We start from the raw sequence: 12,257 nt of genomic DNA on the forward strand, positions 1-12,257 counted from the left end.
CCGGTCAAGGGCATGTATCTTGGTTGAGGGCACATTCCCAGTAGTGGGTGTGCAAGAGGCAGCTGATTGATGATTCTCTCTCATCGATATTTCTAGCTCTCTATCCCTCTCTCTTCCTCTCTGTAAAAAAATCAATAAAATATATTTTTTTAAAAATAGAGGTGACAAAAACAGGAATCCTCCTTAAGTAGGACTCATCCAACTCAATTGTCAGTTCACCATCCACCAAACACATGCCTTGAGGTTCAAGTCTTCTAGGTCGCTGCTCCAGCCAGAGTCAAAAATATTTATAAATAACCTGCAGTCTTGGCTAAAGCAGCATTGCTAATTGATGATAGCCACCCTCTTTCCCGTCTCAAAGCAGCCACCACACTGACTCACATATGCTAGCACAATTCCCCTAACCAAATGCCCTGTCCCAGTTCTACTGGCCCGTTCCACTGCTTAAACTCTGTTGTTATTCTGCCTCCTATTTTAAAATCCAAACAACTTCAAAAAGAATGACAATGAGTGGCCTTCAATAAATTCTGTAGCCATTAAATTCTGTAGCCAGGAAGGAGATAGTCCCAAGACAGGCAATTTTAGGGTACTGCTCCCCCTCCTGGCAGAATCAGGGACATACAAGCGTGCATGGGCCTGTGAAGAACCCCACATAATCCTGTGTAGGGAGGAGACAGCATGATGCCAGAAGACCAGGCAAGGTAAAGGACTGAGGAGGAGAAATGCAGACAGGCTGGGAGGAGCACGCTGTAAAACACCACAGTTTTGGCCAAGATTGGCCCTGGAAACAGATGAGAGCGACCGTCCCACGAAAGCAGGAGTTCCAGGAAATTATATCAAAGAGGAGCCACAGAGCTTTGGAGTTAGAAAGCACTGGGTTCAGTCCCAGCTCAGTCTTCACTAGCTTCGATCCTACAGACTGTCCCCGTGTGAAAAAATAATGTCCTCTGGGAGCGCCGAGGAAGACAGAGAATTTACATGAGGGTGGTTCCCATCCACAGTAGAATCGATACCACAGATGATTTCTGCTCTGCAGCGATACAGAGCTTTCCAGGGTGCCTGCCAGAGGCAAACTCAGCACAAATGAACCTTCCCAAATTCCCAGCATCTTCTCATTTGTGCATCAGCAGACTTGATTTAGGCCTGCTCATCTCGGAGCATCTTTTTAACCAGCAGCACATTGTCAGACGTCAGACATTGTGTTTGGGAGTTTTCTTCCATCAGTACTCAGAGAATGTTGTTCATAGCAACATCTGTTCCCCGTAAGCTTTAAAAGGAGCATTCTGATCTTAAACAGAGATGGTGGTTTAACCAAGGACTCTTCTCTGCTCCAATTTTTGAGAAAACCATCATATTTTCATCCATTAGGTCGGTCGGAGATTGTCTCACCTTTCACTACGTTTCTGCAAATAAGGGAAAATAAAGGTCACAGGAGACAGTTACAGAGCATTGTTTGTGGTAATAAAATATTAATGTGGCTAGATTCATGACTGCTGTTGCTAAAGAGTCTGGAAAAGCTAGGGTAGAGAAAAGGAAAGGGGCAAGGGAAACGGTGGAAGGACAGAGACTTTATTGAGGATGGAGTGTTTACTTCAATTTAATTGTGAACAGTAATGAGACCTTTTGGGGACCACTGGCTGTCAGGAACCATCCCTAGGGTCATTTATCTCCAGGGGACAGGCTGCTGCTCTCTAGGCTTCTCCCTCGTCACCTACCAGGAAACAGCACTAAAGCACTAAGAAATGCCCACTGACCCTCTGGCTTTTTTTTTTTTTTTTTTTTTTTTTTTTTTTCCCCTCACTGGGTTGGATTAATGTCTTGGTCCATACTTTTCACATAAAGTGAATATAATACTAAGGGATGCACAGATTCATACAGCAGTACTCTCATGTATTGTACATTTATTCTGATCGCACAACAATTTTATAATCCCCATTTTACAGAAAAGAAAACTTAGGCTTTCAAAGTTCAAATGACTTGGTAAGAATATGTAAATACCTTTGTTTTATTGCAGTACATAGAGCTCTATAAGTGACTCAATTATGCACATGGGAGTAGAGTTGGCTGTCATCAAGTAGACAAAGGAGCCTAAAGATGTCCCCATAATGCTTTGCTGCGATAAAGCAGAGCCTTGTATAGAATTTATAATGCAGTTTGTGGTCTCTCTTAGCTTTATGGCCTCGCCATCTTTTTACCCTATTGTGTCTACATTTCTGAAAAAAATGATTTAGCAAAAATCGACTAACATTTGTATAACACTTTAAAATCTGCAGAGCACTTCAAATATGTGAGTTCATCGGATTGACTTAGTACAATACATTGAGTTACATGTGGATTCTATAGTGCTCGGGTGTGTGTTTGTGGGTGTTCCTACCATAACTCTTCTGGGAGAAAGAGGGGGTGCTTTTCTCTGACATTCTGATGTCCACAAAGGCTTCATTACTACAAGACACATCATCCTGTGGCTAAAATTCTACACGTGGACACTAAAAACAATGGGAAATAATTTAAAGTAGTTGAAGACAGGAAATGATGGTATCTAATGGTTACATCTCTTCTTTTTAGCTTCAAGGCCTACACGTTAGTTAAAATAAGAGTGAAGCTTTCCCTTACCATTATCCAAAGTAATATACTAAAATAAAAAGCAGTCCTTACAGGGTGTTTTGCTTTAGCTCTTCATTTGGGAGGCAGTATAGCACCTTGTTTAAGAGTGTAGATCCGGTTAAGAGCCTGCCTGGTACAAATCCAGCTTCACCACTGCACTAGGTAAATACTCTCTTGGGGAAGCTGTTTAAGCACTTTGATTCCAACGCCTTCTTCTGTCACCTGGGCAGCAAGAGCAGTCTCTCTTCATCGAGCCAGGGTTGTAATTTAGAAGTGTCTTTAACTGAATGAACTTGCCCGAGGAATGGGTTTCTTTTTGTTGTTTGTTTTCCTTAGATTCAGCCAATAATTTTTCAGGGACAATAATTTAACTCTTCCCCAAAATGCTCTATAAAGAAGTTGTATACAACCTTCCTTTTAAAGCACAGTAGGCTTCTGTCAAATATGCATGAAAATTAGATTTTTAATATTTTAATTATATTGCATATTATTATAAATCAGTTTAATTTGCAGTGTAACACAACATTCCCAAACTTAGAGGCTTAAAATGTTTATTTATTTGTTCATAATTCTGTAGATCAGCCATTTGAGCTGGACTAGGCTGAGTGGTTTCTCCGTTGGTCTTACCTGGGCTCACTCATGCCATCGCAGTCAGCTGGTGGATTGGCCAGGGTCTGGTGGGTCCTGCGTGGCTCACTCTGTGTCTGGTGATTGGTGGGGGCAAATAGAGTAACTGGTCTACGTGTCCCAGTGTCCAGCAGACCGATCTGGGCTTTTTCACGTGGCAGCTTGGTTCCAAGAACCACAGAACAGGGAACAAGTTTGAAGGAACCAGCAGCCGTCAAGCCTCTGCTTATGCCAGGCTTATGGTGTCCCTTGGCCAAAACAAATCATATGGCCAAGTCAAGAAGCAGAGTAAGGCAATGCACTCTACCCTTTGATGGGAGGAACTGCAGAATAATGCTGCTATTTTTTCTCTTAGCATTGAATTATAATCTTCCTTAGGAAAAATGAAAGCCACTTCGTTGCAGATAGCATGGGACATACCAAATGATAAAGAGACTAAAATTCTCACTAGTATTTTTAGTTTTGAACTGCAGTGAGGAGTCTGGCATGGTAGGTGGGGTAAAGTGGGGAGTGGAATCAGTTAATATATATGTATATTGCACCTACCAAGCTCAGGTACTGTATATCATTTAATTTGGAGAGAGAGGTTGTGTTCACATAGTTTCTGGGTTCAAGGAAATTATAGCCAGTTGATTCCAGATGCATATGCAGAAGACCACATTACAAGATAGTTTGTGATAAAGATTATGGGACCAGTGCAGCTAAGAGTTATTGGAGTTCAAAAAAAAAAAAAAAGGAGAGAGATCACAGCAGAGTATGTATTTAGGGGGTAAGACCACTCCTTGGAGCGAGTGAGGCTTAAACAGAGCTAAGAAATGGAATTTGCAAATTGTTTGAAGGGGATGAATATGAAATTCAAGAGTGTCCCATAGGCATGAATTCTGCATGTATGGAAACAGGGAGACCCAAAATGGTTGGGAGAAATGATACAGAAAATTGTGTTTGTGATGCACAGTAGACCAATTGCTTTTCATATCTAAACTAAACCTAGCACTGAAATGAAGGATTCCGGGGTTTTTAAAGGCCAGATCATTCTTCCTGAATTACCGCTCCCAGCCCCGTTCTCTTTTGCCCATTGAAAATCTTCAGTGGCTCCCATCGGTGCTTGGGACAGAGTTTGTCAGTGAGCTTCTGAGGCAAGTTCAGGTCACTCTTTCAGTCCTCTCACTACTTACTCTCCATTCCATCCTCAAATTTCTCAGGTGCTGAAGCCATTAAAAGTTAAGTGTGGAATCTCTCTTTACCCAGTTTAAACATGTAAAGCCTTTTAGATTTTAAGACCTAATGCTGAGCTTTGAAAAATAACAATAGTGAGTTCTATCTAGTCTCTTAGAGGCCAAATTTGTATTGAAATTACCAATGTTCTTTGAGCAACATAACCACTGGAATCCCTACCATATAGCTTTTTAAAATTTTAAATTATTTTGCATAAAAAATTTATTTTACTACATAGGTTCCGGCAAAGGAGGAACCACCATCAATCAATATTGAGTTTCCCAGTGAGTACCCAGCACTGACCAGGAGCTATTTTAAATCACATCTATCTCCTCTTTGGCCAGGACTATCTGAACTTTTATTGCCTTTTTTAAATTTTAGAAGTACATCTTTCACTGCCTCAGATATACCCCAGGAGCCAAATATAAGTTTGTGACCTTATCCTACTTTTCAGGATACAGTAGCAGGATATAGCCCTTTTATTACATAGCATAACAAGAAGAGGTTTTACTAGCAAATCTTTTCTAAATCAATAGTAGAGAAAAAGGAATTTTTTTTGTTTGTTTGTTCAAAGTTGTGAGATATTTCTGGATGGACAGTGTTCAATTTTTTTAAATTACAAAATTATCTTTGCTCAAGAACTAAAACAAATTTTGATAAAGACGTGTCTTGATTTGTCTAGGAGTCTGTTGAGCAGTGGAATTTCTTTGGTGCAAAACTTACTTAAATAATGTAATTTGTTTATGACTTCTCAAAAATTCTTAAATGTGATAGGCTCTGTCCTTAAATTTACTGTTTCTGAATAAAGCAAATCAGCACAAATCAAGAACCAGCTCCTAAGCCTAGACACCCCCAAGCCCTTATCCATGCAGGATAAGTGACTTCTCTCCTCTCTGGAACCAACGGACTACAATGTCTTATGTGAACTGAACACTACCCTCTCTACACAGTATGAAGTTACATGATCCACGGAAGCTGTCTGCATGCAATCCAATTACTGCTCTTTTAACATAAAATATCAGCCATTTCCGTGCAGATTATTCTAGGCTTCCCAGGAAATTTAATTCACCGCTTCTAAAAGGAATATAGGCTTGGTAACACGGTCCTTTGGAAAAGTTCAGCTGCATCCAGTATCACGTGTTATGGGCCCAATGTAGGAAGCTGAAAAGGCCATTAGTGTGGGTTTCGCTCAGCTGGGGAACTGCAGGCAGACAATCTGGGTGTTTAACAAGGAGCTTAAAATAATTACACCAAAACCATTGCCCAAGGGAGTTTCATTCCATGTGCCGGTTCTGAAAAATGTCTTTCCTTATGCTTACGTTCTGTTCTGTGTAATCATTCTTTTCTTCACTCTTAATTTAATGATCATTTACCCTCTTTGCTGTGAACCTTGGATGTTAATGGCAAAGAAGTCCTGAGGAATGTTTAAGCCAAACATTGAACAAATATTTTAATATGATATTTGTTCTTCCTCTCTGGTGTGGTTATTTTTATTTGTTTGTTTTCTTATTTGGGTTTTTGGAGCACAGAGAGTCCAGAAAAATGCCAAATAAAGCCTTAATAATATTTTTAAATATTAAGTGAAGACTGCACTATTTAAGACTTGGTATTACCTCCTAAGTGTATATATTTATCTCATGCCCTGGTCATGCATCTATATGGTACAATGACTCATCCTGTGTTTAAAAGGGTTCTTTCATTTTTCTGGTTTGGTTTGTTTTAGCCACAAATGAGCCAAGCCACAGCCAATTATGCAAACTAAAAATAATGGCACAAGTGAATTATAGAAAAATTGTCCAAAAACACAAATCTATGCATTTGACACAAAGTGATAAATGTGTAACTTCTGTGTTTCTCATAACTGTTCTGTTTTTGTTTTGTCTTTTTTGGGTGGCAAGATAAAAACATACCAACGCACAGTCCGATAAGTCCAGTTCTACCCAGGTCTCCATGCCATCTCTTACGGAAACTCATGCATCGGGATAAATGCTCAGAACTCCAGATTCCCTTCTTCTGCTCGGCTCTCCGTCTGGTGTAGACGAGAGACATTTCTGCAGCCCCCGGAGGGTAGAGAGCAGAGGCCTTGAACTAGTCCTGGCGCTCGGTCTTCTGCCTCCTCTGTTCTCTACGGTGGTGCCCCCTTGCCCACCTGGTCTCTGAGGACGGGAAGGGGAAATTAGAACATTTAGAATGTTCCCAGGAGTCTAAAGGGAAAAGGGCTCCCCTCCTCTCTTGTGTAGAGCATGCCCATGAAAAGCTCAATGTTTGTGAATCCTTTCTCTATCCCTTTGTATGTGCAAGGCTCTTTGCAAAGGCCAGGTAAGCTTTTAGCCAGCTACACCACCCAGAAAGGTTTTGCTCAAGGTCCTGGGAGCCACATCTTTGAAACATGTACATCAAAGAACATAGAGCCACTCTCTGCCTGTGATGATGGGATTTAACCTGTGTGTCCCAGTCACACATTGACACATACATTTACACATAAATTTGTTATTCAGTTACATAGAATCTAAAACAAAGAGTCGAAACAGATGTGATTTTAAGGAGCTATTAAATTACTGAACGTGTCTGAATGTAAGGTATGAGCATTCATTAGCATAAAATTACAGTAAGTCATCATTTCATGTCACCCATAGGTTCTTAGAACTGCAGCAAAACAGCGCATAACTGCACCCGTTTGCCAGAGGCTAATTGATGTAAACGAGGTGAGGCTCCAGGGCAGGAGGCTTTGCAAGAGCCTGGACTTGGCTGCCAGCGCCCGCCCTGCCCTGTGCCGCTGACAGCCCGGATGCCATTCTGGCCTGAAAATGTTAGTCAAGGCTGATAATCAGTTGGGGAAATGGGTTGGACTTGGGGGTGTGGGTTCCGTGAGGATGGGATGAGGTTTTTGTAAAATAGGTGGTGAAAGGAAATGGGAACACAGAACACTCGAAACAGAGGCATCTCAGGAGAGGACGGAAGCCCGGGGAGAGTGAGGAGGGTCATTTTCTGTGAGGCTTTCGCTTCTGGAGGGCTTTGCCCTTAAATCTTGGGGAGATGTTGTTTTGATGTGTTTGTTTGTTTGTTTGTTTGTTTGTTTTTTTAATAAGTTTTTATTGTTCATATTATTACAAATATTCCTTCCCCCCCCACCATTGCTCTCCTCCACCAGGTTCCCACCTCATCCTCTGCCCTTTCCCCACCCCCCATTGTCCTCATCCATAGGTGCACAGTTTATGTTCAGTCTCTTCCCACATCCCCCTCTCCCCTTTTCCCCAAGAATCGTCAGTTCACTTCCCTTCCATACCTCTGATTCTATTATATTCAACAGTTAATATTGTTCATCAGATTTTTTTAATATCCTTGGTTTTTAGATTCACTTGTTGATAGTTACGTATTTATTGTTCATAATTTTTATCTTTATTTACTTTCTCTTCTGAAAGAACCCCCTTCAGCAATTCATATAATTCTGGTTTGGTGTTGATGAACTCCTTTAGCTTTATTTTATTAGTGAAGCTCTTTATCTGACCTTCGATTCTGAGTGATAGCTTTGCTGGATAAATTATCTTTGGCTGTAGGTTCTTACTATTTATTCATCACCTTGAATATTTCTTGCCATTCCCGTCTGGCCTGCATGGTTTCTGCTGAGAAGTCAGCTGACAATTGTATAAGTGCTCCTTTATAGGTAACTACCTTCTTTGCTCTTGCTGCTTTTAATATTCTCTCTTTGTCTTTTGCTCTTGGAATTTTAATAATGATGTGTCTCGGTGTGGTCCTCTTTGGATTCCTTTTGTTTGGAGTTCTGTGAGCTTCTTGGACTTGTAAGTCTAATTCTTTCACCAGGTGGGGGAAGTTTTCTGTCACTATTTCTTTCAGTATGTTTTTGATATCTTGCTCTCTCTCATCTTCTGGGACCCCCATAATTCTGATGTTGGTTCGCTTGAAGTTGTCCCAGAGGTTTCTTACATTATCTTCAATTTTCTGGATTCTCTTGCCTTCTAGCTTCTGTGGAGGAGTGTCTTCTGGTTCTTTATGTTCCAAATCTTTGACTTGATTCTTATGATCTTCCATTCTGTTTTTAGGACTCTGTATATTTTTTATTTCAGACAATGTATTCTTTATTTCTTGTTGATCCCTTATCATTTCTTGTTGATCCCTTATCATTTCTTGTTGACTCCTTATTAATTCTAGTTGATCTCTTTTCATATCCTCTTAGGCTTTATCCATCTTTTCTAGGAAATTCTTGAAAAACCTTATAAGCGTAGATTTGAACTCTATATCCAGTCTCTTTTTGTCCTCCATTTCTTTCGTTTGTGATCTAATTCGTTGTCGCATTTCGCAGTTACAGATGGGGCGGGGTTTCAGGGTGGAGCCTACAGCCTTGGCTTCCATCAGCCCCGCCCTATGCGGCTCCTGCGTCTCAGGGTCCTTCAGTACTCGCTGCAAAGCACCTCTGAGAGAAAGGTGCCCTCGATTTTCGCCTGCTGCCAAACAGTTTATGCTCTCCCCCAATGAACCCGGTATTGGGGTTCAGTACAGTTGGAAGTGGAGTTGGAGGTGGCGTTCAGAGCAGTCTGGAGCCACAGTCTCCTTCGGGTCAGGGCAATCCGTCCCTTCTCTGTGCGTAATGTGCACGCCGCCGGGACCTCCTTTCGCCGTTCCCCCAAAGTTCCGCCTTACAGCCTAGCTCCCTATGGATGAGCCTGGGTCTCCGGGTTCTGGCCTAGAACTGGGGTTCAGAGCAGTCAGAACTGGGGCCCAACACAGTCGGAGTTTTACCTCCTTCCCACTAGGGAACACCAGCCAGGCACTCGGCCTCCCTCCTCTCAGGCTCCATCCTCTCTGCGGGCGCTGCGTGTCTCCGTACCTTGGGCTTTTACAGCTCCTCCGCGCTTCCTTCTGGTTTTCTCCTTGCTGCTCGTTGTAGAATTTCCAGTCAGTCGACTTTCCTGTAGTTCTGGGTAATGTCCATTTTATATTTTAGTTGTATTTTATTGAAATTGTTGTGTGCGGCTGCGGCTAGGTGTTTACCTGGGCACAACCATCTTGGATCCTCTGATGTTTTGATGGACAATTTAAAATTTTCTGTCTTTCCAAATTCTGCATAATTTTCGCAAACCTTCTTATAAAGTACCACCTCTCTACAGCATGGTAAACTGGAGCCAGTTACCCCTCTGAGCACTGTGGGCCTCCGGGAGACAGGAGCTGGAAATAGAGCTGACTTCTTGGGCACTTACCAGGGCCAGGGCTGCTTTTTCTGCATTAACAGCCCTATGAGGTAGGCTGTGTTTTTAGCAGCATCAGCCCCGTGCTACAAAGGGAGGTGCGGAGAAATGAACTAACACACCCAGCTCCAGAATTTGCACGGTGATTACTGGGGTGCCCTGCCAAGGAGGCGATGCCGCTCAGACCCCACGGGGGCCAAGTCCAGGAGTTCTCGGCAGTGGCGGGCAGGCAAGGTCCAGGTGAGGGCAAAACAACCTCGTGCCCATGAAGCCCTTCGAGTCACTGCCTCCTTAAGCCTTGCTCCCTACCTGCCTCACTTACCTCACCCTGGACCCTGCCCTGCTGGCAGCAAGGAGAGGAAACCCCCAGGGAAGCGACCTTGACAGTGACAACCATATAACTCAGGACCGGCTATCACTGACTAAGGCTGGAACGAGCCATGTGACAAACCCCCTTCCTCCAAATATACCAAAGGAAAGGGCGATCAAGTCCGCAACCTGGGCATGTGTTCTGATGGGGAGTTAAACCATGACCTTCTGGTTCATAGGGCTTCCTGTGGTGGTCTCCTCCACTTCCCTCCCTTCTTTCCCCCCCCTTCCCCCCCCCCGCCCACCCTCCCTCCACCCCGCTTGCTTAACTTGTCTTCCTTCTACACTGTCTTCAGTCTTGGCTCTGCACCTGGGTATGCAAATTGACCACCATCTTGGTTGGGTTAATTTGCATATTTATTCCTGATTGGCTGGTGGGCATGGCTTGTGGGCATAGTGGAGGTACAGTCAGTTTGCATGTTTCTCTTTTATTAGATAGGATAGGTCTGACCATCTTTACTTCATCAATGCTTAACTCACTCGAGTAGCCACTCCAGGGATTGGCTTTTTGGAACTGAATTTGGTGTGTAAATTATAAATGCCTACTACCACTCTCCAGCATGGACAGTACCTCTGCTCATGCAGACTGGGGCTAATTACCAATAATGTGATTCACAAATTACAATAAATACTGCCCAACTCAAGAAAGTCTCAATAAAAAAAAGATTCAGAAAGAGCCTGTAAGGAGGCATTCCATTTTGTTTGTAAACTTGCCCTTGTCCTCATCTTTTCTAACACGTTGGTGAGCTAGACGGTCCCCCTCATTTGAATTCAGTAATCCTACTGGACTTACAAGAGGGGTTCCCACCATAATCCGCACACAGAAAGCAGCTGGAAGCTTATTTGAAGAACAAATTTATCTTTTGAAAAGATGGGTGGGAAGAACAAACCCAATATCACAGCCTATGAAGAACATTTGTCTTTTCAAAATGCCAAAGTCGTTTTCAGAGTGGTGATTTCACATGGTGCTTCAAATAGATTACTTTGAGGGAACAAAAACAAAAAATCGAAATACAATGATGGCACTTGAAGCAGAAAGAGAAACACAGGAGAAAGGGAAAGCATTGCTTCTGGAACAATCAGAGGCTCACAGACAGGGCAGGGCAAAGTGGGTTTACAGTGGCAAGTTCGTGAAACAGAGTTTATTCTTGTATTATTATTTATTAATTATTGTATTATTTTCCATATGAACAACTGTAAGCCTACTTTTGCCCCACCCTGTATTTGAATTATAGGCTAGTCAGATAATTTTTAAAGTTCTCAAGCTGACAATATGTCCATGGTATGTTTAGGAATTAAAACTTACAAATATTTTTATTGTGCTGTTGGTTAGAGAAGTGGAGAAACTTGAAAGTAAAGACCCAAATGGCCAGCAGTGGTCTAGGGAGGCAGCTAGGGGCTCCGAAACTGGCTCAATTGCTCAATGGCTGTGTGACCTTGGCCGAATTAGTTAACTTCCTTTGGCCTCCATTTCCTCATCTCTAAAATGGGGATGAGCATATCAATCTCGTAGGCTGTTAATGGATTAACCAAGATAATACCTGCAAAGCACTTGGAATTGTGTCTGAATATGGTAAGTGCTCAGTAAATATTAGCTCTTAGAACTACTGTTATTTTATTTTTGTTAAAAATAAAACTAAATGTTTTAAGCATTCTTAGCTTTAAAAACTGAGAAATCTAGTAGCTATGAATACTACATGACTAGCTTCATTGCTATGGAAGCACCTTGGGGCATTTGGTAACCATCCATGAGGTACATACTCTATCCTTACATTAAACCCACCCCCCCAGACTCTCCAGGGTTTTAGGTCTTCTGCCTTTAGTTCCCTGTGCACTGTGTGCTCACCAGTGCCCATAATTTGTCTGAATTTTTCCTACCTCCATTTATGAGTAATTTATTCATACAGGCTGCCTTGCTATGTTGCACATTATGAGAGGGTTTTCATAGAGATTCAATTAACTTTCTGGATCTGTTTTTTTTTGTGGCAGGAAGCTGTTACTTAATTTTACCAATGTCCTCAATATCTCAAATTATTCACTGCAGCATTGACTGGAGCAAAAGACTGGAAATAACCTGAATGTCATGTTTAATTAATTATGGCACATATGATGGGATACTATGCAGCTGTAAAAACTCTCTTGGTAATGCACTGTCACCAAGACATGGTGTGTGTGTTTCTTTAATCTTTTATTATTTTTAAAAATATGTTTTTATTGATTTTTGAGGGAGAGAAGGGA

Source organism: Pipistrellus kuhlii, unplaced genomic scaffold (genome assembly GCF_014108245.1).
Source record: "Pipistrellus kuhlii isolate mPipKuh1 unplaced genomic scaffold, mPipKuh1.p scaffold_m20_p_3, whole genome shotgun sequence".
Classification (NCBI taxonomy): Eukaryota; Metazoa; Chordata; class Mammalia; order Chiroptera; family Vespertilionidae; genus Pipistrellus; species Pipistrellus kuhlii.